Raw genomic sequence first — 12313 nt, forward strand, 5'->3', positions numbered from 1 at the left:
CTCCTGCTTGTCTGGGAACCCTGACTCAGCCTCTTGCCCTAGGCCCCCACACAAAGCCCTCAGCCAGGGTCCCTATCAAGGCTTCCCACCCACAGCCCCTCACCCAGGGTCCCCATCCACAGCTCCTCACCCACAGCCCCCCACCCAGGGTCCTCTGGAACAGAAATACTGACCCACATCTTCCTTCCTTCCCCCTTGTACTGTCTCTTCTTCGTAATTTTTTTTTTTAATTTATGATTTTCAGCCCAGCCGGTTGTTAGCCTGCTGTGTTTGGAAATGGTAGATGATTAAACCTCCCAGCCAGGTGTAAATGCAACCTTTGTCATCTGGAGGCTGGGAGAATTACCTTGTTGGGCTGCTAGCTCCCTCTGGCTCCGAACTTCCTGCACTAGCCGACCCTCTTACGGGCTAAGGTCTATGAGGCTTAAGTCTCTCAACTGATTTCCCTGCTCTGAGCCCAGCCCAGAAGCCAGACATTTCGGATGTACCACATGGCCGCAAAAACCCTGAACGGAGCCTAAAGTTTGGGGGAAACATCGAGCCTCCCTCCCTCCCTCTCTCTCTTTTTAGGGAATTTTTACCAGGTAAATAATAAAAAATATATAATCATTGACTAGGCCTTTAAACCTGACCGAAGATACGTTTGCACTTCTGTTGCCAATAAATATTCCCACCAGTCCCTTAGCCTCAGTAGCCACCCTGTAGCCCTCAGAGTCCCCTTGTCCCCTTGTCCACTTGTCCACTCAGATGTGGCTTCTGGCTTGAGTCCTAGGGAGCTATGGCCAGATAGAGAGGCCAGAACCAGCCCCAAAGCAGCAGCTTGAGGAAGCCACTTCTAGAAATGGGCTGACGAGCTCCCCTGCTCAAGGAAGCCCCTCCAGTAAGCTCCAGGCCCTGGTTGTGACCCAGGAGAGGGAGAGTCCCAACCAGGATTCTCCTGCTGTGCTGTGCTATTGCTAACCCCAGGACAGGAAGTTCTGGATCTGCGTTAGGGACATCCACAGCCCCAGTGCTCCTGCAGAATCAGCCAGAGCCTTGTGTTGACTCTTTCAGGCCGAGTTCTCACCAACAGACAAGTGCTTCAGGAAGGTTACTGCTGAACAAACAGCATGCAGCAAGTGTGCTTTGCCTGCACGTTCCCAACGTGCTGAGCTTGGCTACTGCTCAAGGTGAGCCAAAGGCAGTGAAACCTGTTCCCAGGCTGCTCTCCTTTGTCAAAGGCCTCTTTCACGCACCCAGTGGCTGTCATTGAATTTCAGTGTCGTTTGAGCAGAGGAGTAAAATTCTACTTGGGAGTTCTCTGGGCAGTAAATAAATGTTTGTCAAAGACAGAATGAATAAATCAATAAATCAATGAACGTATGTTTAGTGAGCGTCACCCCGAGCCTGGCTCTGGGTGGAAGATTCGCCCACCCTCCAGCAGCCGCAGACAGATTGCAGGACAAAACTAACATCCGTGGGATCAATGGGCACCACGCTACGTCCCAGGGCTCTCCCTGCACTTAGAAATATGCTTTAACTTTGTTCCAGTTTGGTCTTTGCGATTTATGTTCCAGGTCGCACAGCTCCATACATTTTGCAAAGGGTTCTGGTTGAAAACAATAACATGGTAACCGGCAACAGGATGGTGACATTGTGCAGCAGTGACAGGCACGCCCCGTGTACAAGCCGAGCCGGTTGGAGGGCCCGGCGGTGGGCATGGGTCGCACATGCGCAGAGAGGAAGACGGGGGTTTCAGGCAGCGCGGGGAGGCGCCAGGGGGAGGCTGCCCGAGACTGGAGACAGCTCCCCCTCCCCGACCCACGGCAGTGCGGGTTTCTCTCAGGGCGGAGGAAGCCGCGTGGCTGCAGGGTCGGGAGGAGGCATGCCCGTCAAGGGTTCTTGAGCCGTGGAAGGGGCCATCACAGCTGTGTGTTTGGAGGATGGAAGCACGGCCACAGGCAGATCCGCTTGCGGGGGATGTAAAGTGAGGGGGTGGAAGAGAAAGGGCCAATCTTAGAGATATTTTGAGGCAGTAAAGCCAGCATGGTAACAGAATGGTGACGGACAGGACGTCCAAGACAGCAGCGGGGCGGGGGGCGGGGGGGAGGTTGGCACACTGACCCTGTCCGGAGAGATGGGGCGGAGGGTGAACACGCAGTCGGGAGAGATGGGAAGGGGTGACAACAGGCAGGAGTGGGACCAGCACTGGAGATCCACTGAAATCTCGGCCCCTGGTGTCCTCTGAGCGGCAGAAGGACCCCGCGCTTGCTCTCCACTACTTTGGGCCTCAGGATCTCCTTTTCTTCTGGTTCTCAAATTAGCCTCATTTTACCCCAGATGTCTTTCCTACTCAGTCTTTCCTCCTCTTCTGATGACTGGTTATTCATTTTTGAGGAGGAGATGATGTTGCTGAGAAAAAGATACACTAATGAGATTTGTTCTCAACATGGAAACCACAGACTTGGACGCCATGGGGAAGCTCATCTCTGAAGGTTTCAAGGATCCCCGTCCAAAAGACCACTCTTCAGAGCACACCAGATTCTTATGCAGGTGAAATTTGAATAAAAAGATAGATAAGGGTATTCTAAAGAAGGAAAGAAGGGGGAAAGAAACCCACCTGAGGAGGTGTTAGGAAGGAATATGGGACATCCGTGGCAAGTAAGGGAGAGGCTCCAACTTTCGGTTTGGCACAGCCCCCAAGAATGGTTTTTGTCTGTAAAGTCCCTGTACTGGGCAGGAAGTAGATAAGGAAAAACAGTTACCAGCCTTTTATGGCTGATTGGTTGGATGGATGGATGGATGGGCCTTAACATTCATATATTGATTCAGGCATATTAGTACCAAGCCCTGTGCTAGGGTAGGGGCACCCCTCAAGAACAAGAAAACACAGTCGCTGAGCTTTGGGGACCCACAGTTTATGTGAAGAAACACAAGGACAGATAATTCCAACAATGTTAACTGTCCTATTAAGAAGATACAGTAAAAAGGGACTGATTCTTCCTGGAGGAGGTGGGGAATTTCCATGGATAAGGAGACATTTGAACAGGATAGGAGGATAGTAGCATGCATGTATGTGTGCATACATGCACACACACGCACACACACATAAGCATGTACATATGCACTTGCATAAGCACGCATGCACACGCATACATACACACATAAACACACAATGGAGATACACATGTGAACACATGCATATGCACATAAACCCACACATGCATAAACACACATACCCACACAATGCATGCATACACACACACACAACAAAGATGAACACAGAGCCCACCAAGTCAAGGCTACATGGAAGCATTTTACAGGCCACCGGCTTGGTATGCTCAGAAGCAGGAGGGTATGACAGGGTCTGTGGTGTCCTCATAGAACTCGGAAAAGCTCCAAGAGGCTGGAATGTGGGGTGTGAGGGAAGAAAGCCAGGGAGGAGACTGGCGGTCCTGTGATGTCATTAACTGACATGGGGGTACACAGGGAAGCAACCTGGATGGGGTGGGGAGGCGGTGGCAAAATAATCTTGTTTGGGACAGGCTTTTCTCTCACCACCTGTCTCTTCATCTTCCTCCCGAAGCAGCCTGAAAGAGCCCCCCCAAAAGCCTTGTCATTTGATCTACCACATTTTCCAGAACGCAAAATGGACAACTGAGCATGAAACAGGATTATGCTCACCAGAGAGTTTCAGATGCCAGCATTTTAATTTACCACCATCCTTCACTTTGGAAAAAGACTCCAAAGTGGTCAGTATTCCGTATGTGGCACGCCTAAGTCTTTAGTTTAAAATTATTAAGACACTTTGGCAAAGGGACAAGATGACATTCTAATACATGCTATAAATTCAACATGTGATGGTGGACCTTAAACAAATGTTTATCAAATGAATGACTGTAATGACTTCGTGCCAGGCCCTGTGCAATATGCTATAAGCGAAGTAGAGTCCCTGCCCTCAAGCACTTCGCAGTCTAGTGAGGAGGACAGGTGTGTAAACAAATTGTTACAGTAAGATTGCTGTCATCTAGGAGAAAAAGCATACATACAATGAGAGCTCTTTATTGCTAAGGTACAAGGGGCAAGGGGCCGTGTGGCTCAAGCCTACGGCAGGGACCAGGGTGCCAAGCTGAAGAGTCTGATCTTTATGGGGGAGGCAACATGGAGCCACAAAGAGCTTTAAGCTGAGGAGTGACATTATCAAGACTGCATTCTGGAACGATCACTTTGCAGCTATGCAGGCAATAGCTTAGCTAAAGAAGACGGGGGTGGGGGGAGTATAGGCCAGCTGGGAGGACATTTCAAAGGTGCAGATGGTAGATGTTGACTTTCTGAACCAAGGGAGCATCAGGAGGGGGCTAAAGGGAATGCACACATTTAGGAGGTGTTCAGAAGGTAGGCACGATGGAGCTTAGTGACGGATCTGGTACAGGAGGTAAAGGGGAGGGCATGTGGAGGGGCTCCCCTGGTTTCCTGTTTGGGTAATCAGGTCGTTGGCAAAACACTAACAAGAGAAGAGACCCAAGATGAAAAGCAGTTTGAAGTGGGGAGGTGAAGTGAGGAGGGAGAAGAAAGGATTCCAAATTGGACATGATAAATTTGAGGAGCTGAGAGCCGTGTAAATAAGGGGCCAAGGAAGCAGCTGGGTATTGAAGACATCGGGGGAAAACACCAGGCCAGAGGAACCCACTCTCTGCATAACCTTGAGACTCAGAGTCTCCATCTGAACGATGAAGGAGCACACTTGCATGTGGCTCCAGTGAGCCCGGAAAGTGCATCCTTACGGCACCCGTGGATGCCTGCAAATGAGCGTTCCTTCACCTCAGAGGGAGGGTTCAGACCCACCAAACCTGTCTCCTGCTCTGCCACAGAGAAGTGTTCTCAACCATACCTTTCATGAGAAAGAGCCTCAAATGTCTGTTCCCATCTCCCCCTGGAGATAACATGTCACTCAGGATACCCAAGAAATCCTCAGCCTGCCGCTGGCCCAGGATTTCATACTGGCCTGCCCCGAACCCCAAACATGGTTCCCTCTCAGGTGCCATTTTTAATGAGCCCCTGAAAGGTGCTCTGCGTGGGAGCCCTCCCTCGCAGCACCTCCAGGTAAAATCCTCTAGTGAGAGGAACAGTGGTGGGTGGACTCAGGCTGACTTCTATGGAGCCACAGCCATTCAGCAGCCACCTCCAGACCCCGCCCCTCCGGACTCCAGCAGAAATAATTCACATTCTTTACTGAATTATTAAGTATCAGGCATCATAAGACACCTTCATGTTTCAACAAATAGAGCTGACACGATTAAATATCCATAACCAAAAAAACCACACCTCAACCCGTATCAACACATCCCTTGCATCATACACAAAAATTAACTTGAAAAGAATCATAAACCTTAAACTATAAAATTTCTAAAAGAAAACAGAAGAAAATCTTTATGACTTTGTGTTAGACAAAAATTTCTTAGGTAGGACACCACAAACACTACTTTTTTTTTTTTTAAGTTTATCAGCTGAACCTTATCAAAATGTAAAATGTCTTTTCTTCCAAATATGTGATTAAGAAAATTAAAAGGTATTCACAGACTGGGAGAAAATATTTGCAAAAGACGTAGCTGATAAAGGGTTCTCGCAACTCAATAATAAGAAAACGAATAACTGGATTTAAAAATGGGCAAAATATGTGAAGATAGGGGCGCCTGGGTGGCTCAATCATTAAGCGTCTGCCTTCAGCTCAGGGCATGATCCCAGCGTTATGGGATCGAGCCCCACATCAGGCTCCTCTGCTATGAGCCTGCTTCTTCCTCTCCCACTCCCCCTGCTTGTGTTCCCTCTCTCACTGGCTGTCTCTCTCTGTGTCAAATAAATAAATAAAAGAAAGAAAGAAAGAAAGAAAGAAAGAAAGAAAGAAAGAAAGAAAGAAAGGAAGAAAGAAAGAAAAGAAAGAGAGAGAGAGAGAAGGAAAGAAAGAAAGAAAGAAAGAAAGAAAGAAAGAAAGAAAGAGAGAGAGAGAGAAGGAAGGAAGGAAGGAAGGAAGGAAAGAAAGAAAGAAAGAAAGAAAGAAAGAAAGAAAGAAAGAAAGAAAGAAAGAAAAATATATGAAGATACACTTCACCAAAGAAGATTTATGGATGGCAAATAAACACATTAAAAGATGTTCAACATCAGTAGTCACTAGAGAAATGCAAGTTAAAACCACAATGACATACCACTGCACACCTATTCAAACGGCTATACCAAAAAGAAAGAAAGAGAAAGAAAGAAAAAGAAACTGAGGGCTTCAGAGGGGAGAGGGTGGGGAATGGAATAGGCTGGTGATGGGTATTAAGGAGGGCACGTATTGCATGGTGCACTGGGTGTTATACGCAAGTAATGAGTCATGGAACTTTACATCAAAAACTAGGGATGTACTATATGGTGACTAACATAATAAAAAAAATTATTAAAAAATAAATTAATAGGGGCGCCTGGGTGGCTCAGTCGTTAAGCGTCTGCCTTCAGCTCAGGGCGTGATCCCGGCATTATGGGATCGAGCCCCACGTCAGGCTCTTCCGCTGAGAGCCTGCTTCTTCCTCTCCCACTCCCTTTGCTTGTGTTCCCTCTCTCACTGGCTGTGTCTCTCTCTGTCAAATAAATAAATAAAATCTTTTAAAAAAATAATAAAATAAATAAATAAATAAATAAATAAATAAATAAAAAAGAAAGAAGAAAAAAAAAAGGAAGAAGGAAGGAAGGAATAAGGGAGGGAGGGAGTATACACTTCTAGGTGTATACCCAAGATTAAGGAAAATGCGTTCACACAAAAACATGTGCAGGAATAGGGCAACTTTATTCACAATAGTAAAAAGCTAGAAACAATTTATTCCACTAGTGAATGGGTCCATGCTTACTTCCAGACTCCTTCCATCCATACCGCTTAGCAATAAAGAGGAGCAAACTACGAACGCACACAGCAAGATGGTGAATCTCAGATGCATTATGCCAAGTGAGAGAAACTGGACTCAGAAGGCCACACACTCCAAGGTTCCACCTATGAAACATCTGGAGGAGACAAAACTACAGGACAGAACACAGATCAGCTGTTGGCAGGGGCTGGGGGGGGGTGCTCAATGACAAAAGGGCACAGAGGAACTTTCAAGATGGATAGGAATGTCCCATATCCTGTCCGAAGCAGTGGTTACACAACTGTCTGTAGGTATCAAACTGCATGGGACCACATCGAAAATGAATGGATTTTACTGTATGTAAAATAGATCTCAATAAACCTGGCTTAAAGGGGAAAAGTGTGACAGAAAGTACTTTTATGGGATTTCCCCTTTCACTTCTAAGATAATGTGTTTATGTACATTGTTCACCAAACTGCCCCCATCGCTTGGAACAATCAGCGTTTCATGCTTTTCTTTGCACAGCAGGATGGACAAACTGAGAACAGAAGTCTAACAGCCGAACTCCAAAGAACCTAGTCATAGCTCATTCCTCCCGGCTTTGTACTTCCCCTCCACCAAGCATTTTATGAAACCCCAGATTTGTGTGTGTAGATACACACACACATACCACAGGGATTTGGGCCCAACATCCGAGAGGTGTCGTCACGGCTCCTCTTGTGCGCTGCCGTTGGAAATGTAAATGGATACAGGCTTTGTGGAGGGCAAGTGTATTAAGAGTGCTAAAAATGTCCATTTTTTTTTCACCCTGAAGTCCCACTTTATCCTAGGGAATTAATGAGATAAATAAGTGTACAGGAAATAATAGTAATAGCTGTAAAAATGGTAACTTCAAGGGTGACCCTTCATAAAGATATCAAAATGCCTAAAAACACAGACTCAAGCTAAACTGGCTGGTTTGAATGCAACTCTACCACTCACTAGCTGTGTGACCTCAAGGTACGTTACTAAACCTCCCTGTGCCACAGTGTCACATTATCTGTGAAACGGGGGTAATAATAGCGTCTGTAACTTAGGGTCGTTGAGGGATGAAATAACATGACGTATGTAAAGGCCCATAGTAAGCTTTCTAAAAATATTAGCTACTGTTATGAGCTGAATTGTGTCTTTCAAAATTCATATATTGAAGTCCTAACTCACCAAACCTCAGAATGTGACTCTATTCGGAGATGGGGTCTTTAAAGAAGTAAAGTTAAAATGAGGTCATTAGGGAGGGCCCTAATCCAATATGACTAGTGTCCTTACAAGAAGAGGAAATTTGGACACACACGGGTCCAGACGGAAGACCATGTGAAGACACAGGGAGAGGGCGGCCATTTACAAGCCAAGGAGAGAGGTCTCAGGAGAAACCAACCCTGCAGACACCTTCATCTCCCGACTTCTAACCTCCAGAATTATGAAGAAATAAATTCCCGTTGTTTAAGCCACCCAGTCTATGACACTGTTACAGCAATCTCAGCAAACAAATGTAGCTATTGAATCACCAAGTAGGGGCACTGGTTAAGTGCCTTTACAATGTCATACAATGAAATGCTGGGCAGCCACTAAAAACAATGCTTTTGGTATGCATTTACTGATCTATAATAAAATATGATTAATGCCAGGGGACACTGGCTATATAATAGTATGTATAGAATAACACTCGTGTGTATATGCCTCTGTGTGTGTGTGTGTGTGTGTGTGTGTGTGTGTGTAAATAAATAAGAGATGGGAGGCATGCTTATCTTAGGGAAAATCCCTAAGAAAAAAGAGAAGAGAAGAGAAGAGAAGAGAAGAGAAGAGAAGAGAAGAGAAGAGAAGAAGAAAAGAAAAGAAAAGAAAAGAAAAGAAAAGAAAAGAAAAGAAAAGAAAAGAAAAAAAATGAAGGTGCTTTCGGAGCCAATCACCCCGAGGTTGGCCACAATTGACATCACTCAACAGGGATCCCCAGACAGGAGCTGGAGGAAGATAGGAGTCAATGGGTCCATGTCTGACTTCGGGGTAGAAGGGTGTGGGCAGGTCATCCCCATTTGAAAAGCCCAAATCAATCAGTGCTGGAGAATTCATTTTTGACCAAAGATTCCAGCACAGATTCCAAATAGAGCTCCCCCTTATTCTCCCTTTCACTGCCACCAGCTCCTCCTTCCCCCATTCCTGTCTTTCTGGAAAGCCCACGGGTTATAAACACAGTGTGCCAGGCTCCAGGGGCCAGGAGCAGCCTGCAAGACATTTAGATTTGCCCCTAGGATTAATGACTTCAAGAAGCTTTTGCCAGGAACTCTTCAAAGCCGAAAACAGAAGCCCTGGAGCATTAAATATAAATAAATACTTAGTCCATTGGTTTCTTCCTTGCTTTTCAAAGGGCAATTTACTTCCTGGATTACCATTACAGTAGTCTGCTCTCCGGAAACCAAGATTATTCAAGGGCCACAGCTCAGGGTTGGGGCAAAAGAAAAAAAAAATCTAAAGATCGCCTTGTTATAGATCTGCTGTGAGCTGTATTTCCTTGTAGTTAGCCTGCATCTGGCAAGGCAGAAGCAAAAGCGTTATTGTTGTGTGCACCCCACCTAAGGTGTGTTGTTTCTGACTGCAGACCTGTATTTTTCTCCCTTCGAGGTATATTAATTCCATCTGGGGCGTGGGGGAGGAGGGAAGCCCAGTTTCTCTATGTTAACAAGAAAGCAGGTGTCTGTCCCCGTAGGTAAGGTGGAGATTCAATTCAACAAACATTTAATGAGCTTCTAGAATGTACCAGAAACTGTGTTGAAGCCAGAGAGAATGCTATGATTTAAGACCTGGTGCCCGTTGTCAGAAAATATGCAATCCGTTGTGCAAACATGAGCAATATAAGGCTGAGAAGATAATTTTCACAACTGCGTGGGTTTTTAACTAAGGCCAACACATGGCCCCCTGGTCTGTGACCTGCAGACCCTGCTGGCAAGGTGTGCATGTGTGTGCTTAGAGACCAGCACGGGTGTGGTGGGGGAAGGGCCAGACGGTCAAGGGCTGTGGGACCCACAAGGCAAGAGACTACAGGAATAAAGGTGGGGAGGTGCCAACACCTCGCCTTGCACCCTGCAGCAGCTTGGGGTAAAACAGTGACACCTGAGACAGGAGTGTGGCCATTCAATTCCTTTTCAGAAAGAGTTCTTTCATGTTCTGATAGAGTTCCTCACATGGTCACCTCCCCATGGGCAGTCTTGGAGCTGACAACATTAGGTCTTGCCCTCCCGGAAGAGCACCTGTACTCATGTTGGAAGACTTTGGGGGAGTCTTTCAAACTGTTCCAGACTTTACTGGCAATGTCACTGCTGTCTCTGTGAAAGGCCCCGTTGCCTACTTTGTATTTGGTATTTCTCATGGAGTTTTGACCCACATGAAAAATATATTCCCAGCATCACAGAAAGTCTGTGCATAATTTTAAGGTCATTTTCTATACATTTTCTATACCCTAAAGAGTCTAAGTAAACTTTGGAAAGTGATACCAGAATGACCCTAGGGGTGCCTGGGTGGCTCAGTGGGTTAAGCATCAGACTCTGGGTTTTGGCTCAGGTCATGATCTCAGGCTCATGGGATCAAGCCCCACACCGGGCTCCATGGCTCAGTGGGGAGTCTGCTTCTCTCCCTCTCCCTCTGCCCTTCCCCTCTCAAATAAATAAATCTTAAAAAAAAAAAAAAAAAAGGAATTACCCTAACTACCTCACAGGGCATATGCTGGTGACAGGTTCATTTCGTGATCTACTTGGCTAGAAAAGGAGACAAATAACCTCCATCGGAATGCTCATCTGGGGACCTTACCTACAAAGAAGAATTATTGACCTTCAAGGCATTAGAAAAACTGGCCTTCCCATCTCATCAACTATTTTTCATTCTCTTTCCAGAAACCAAATACCTTTTTCTTGGAGATTTTCCATATGCTGTTTCATGTACTTACTTAGAATATCTTTTCTGCTCTTTTTGATGACCTGTCAGCCACGCTTCCTTCAAAATCTGACTCAGAACGTTCACTCTTCACAAACACTGCAGTCAAACCCATCCTCCTCCGATCACTCCATGGCTTCCGTTCCTTGAAAGCTCAAGAGCTCCGAATCCACTGCAGGTACTGAGTCAGCATGCCACTGACTCACGGTTTATCCAGCACGCGGTATGTGCCACACACCGAAAAGAGGAACTTCCTTTACATCCTATGTTGATCTTGCAAGGTCGGGTTATTATTACTGTCTGACAGATGAGGCCACTGAAACTCACAGAGGATAGAAAAACTAAGTCCAGACGCTGAAGCCAGGATTCAGTCCCACCCACGTCTAGCTGTGAAAGTAGGCGACCTTGTAGAGCACTCAGTATGCGCCAGGCGCGGCTCAAGTGTTTCACCTGTGCTTCTGTACATTTTCACAAGAACCCTACAAAAGACATACCATTATTATCCCCCACTTTACAGACAAGTAAACTGAGGCAGAGAGGTTAAATACTCAAAGGCACACAGCTAATACCAGTAGAGCTGCGATTTCGACTCAGGCTGTCCGATTTCCGCGTTCATGCTCTTCACCACTGCAGACTTTGCAGGTACAACTTCAAAGTTTACCCTTATTCCTCTAAACCACAAGATTAATTTTTACTCCATTTGTTGTTTTGTGAGGCGATCAAGTCCTTTTAACACACGTTTGCTTTGTTTCAACAACAGAATCACAACCTCATCCGTTTTTCCATGCCTTGAAGAGGCACTATTGAAGGGTAGGTGCACATACTGTGCCCGCTGGCTTGTTTTTTGGTTTTGTGGGGGTTTTTTGGTGTTTTGTTTTGCTTTGTTAAGATTTTGCTTATTTATTTGAGAGACAGGGAGAGAGAGCACAAGGGAGAGGGAGAAGCAGACTCACCACTGAGCAGGGAGCCCGAGGCAGGACTCAATCCCAGGCTCTAGGGTCATGACCTGAGCTGAAGGCAGATGCTTAACCTACTCTACACTGGGCACCTCCCATGAACTGCTGTAAGATGTGGTATTTGATCAGCCCTTAGAAAAAGTTGTAACTGGATCTAGGCTGATGATTGTAGGAAAATTTACTGGATCAATAAGAACTGGACAAAGTACTAGCTATTCCAAAATGGAGGGAAGCATAATCCAGTTTCCTTTGGAGAATTGCTTTCTTTTTCTTGATGGATTACTTCTCCTGAAACACAATTTTCACTATGTCTGTCTAGGGGAAAAAACAAACAGGTTGCACGTCTTGAGCTATGTTTGTGCAAACTTTCACACCAGGTCAGGAGTTTCCATATGTGGACACTGCTCTTACGCAGCTTCATCTTCTATGACCCTCCGTGTGGACCATGAGTTTGTTCATTCATTTGTTTATTCATTCATTCAACAAATATTTACAGGGGGCTTCCTTTGTACCAGGCACAGCTCTAGGCACTAAGGATAC

The sequence above is a fragment of the Ursus arctos genome, unplaced genomic scaffold, assembly GCF_023065955.2.
Source record: "Ursus arctos isolate Adak ecotype North America unplaced genomic scaffold, UrsArc2.0 scaffold_17, whole genome shotgun sequence".
Classification (NCBI taxonomy): Eukaryota; Metazoa; Chordata; class Mammalia; order Carnivora; family Ursidae; genus Ursus; species Ursus arctos.